Source organism: Pterocles gutturalis, unplaced genomic scaffold, assembly GCF_000699245.1.
Source record: "Pterocles gutturalis isolate BGI_N339 unplaced genomic scaffold, ASM69924v1 scaffold46027, whole genome shotgun sequence".
NCBI lineage: Eukaryota > Metazoa > Chordata > Aves > Pterocliformes > Pteroclidae > Pterocles > Pterocles gutturalis.
The window spans coordinates 1,705-2,031 of record NW_010109374.1 but is presented as its reverse complement, the minus strand read 5'-3'; positions in this window follow the sequence as shown (position 1 = coordinate 2,031).

The window sequence follows — 327 nt, the reverse complement described above, 5'->3', positions numbered from 1 at the left end:
CGGGGCGAGCGGCCTGCCTCTCTGCTGTATAAAGCATATGGTCTAGTAATGTTTGGACAGCTGACAAATTAACCTTTTTTGTAATATTTTCTATGTGATGTTAATCCCTTCCACAAACAAAAGGCAATTTCTAAACCACGGGCATGATTTCTGCAGCTAGCGCGAGGTATTAGGGTGAGTGCACAGCCGAGGCTGGGGAGGGCGTGTTTGGGATTCGCAGCTGCGCGTGCAGGTCCTGGAGGGCACCCGCAGCCTGAGATCAGGGAGAGTTACTCCAAGAGGGAAGAAAGCTTAGAAATTTGCAGCAAACCCTGCGTTAGATGAGCG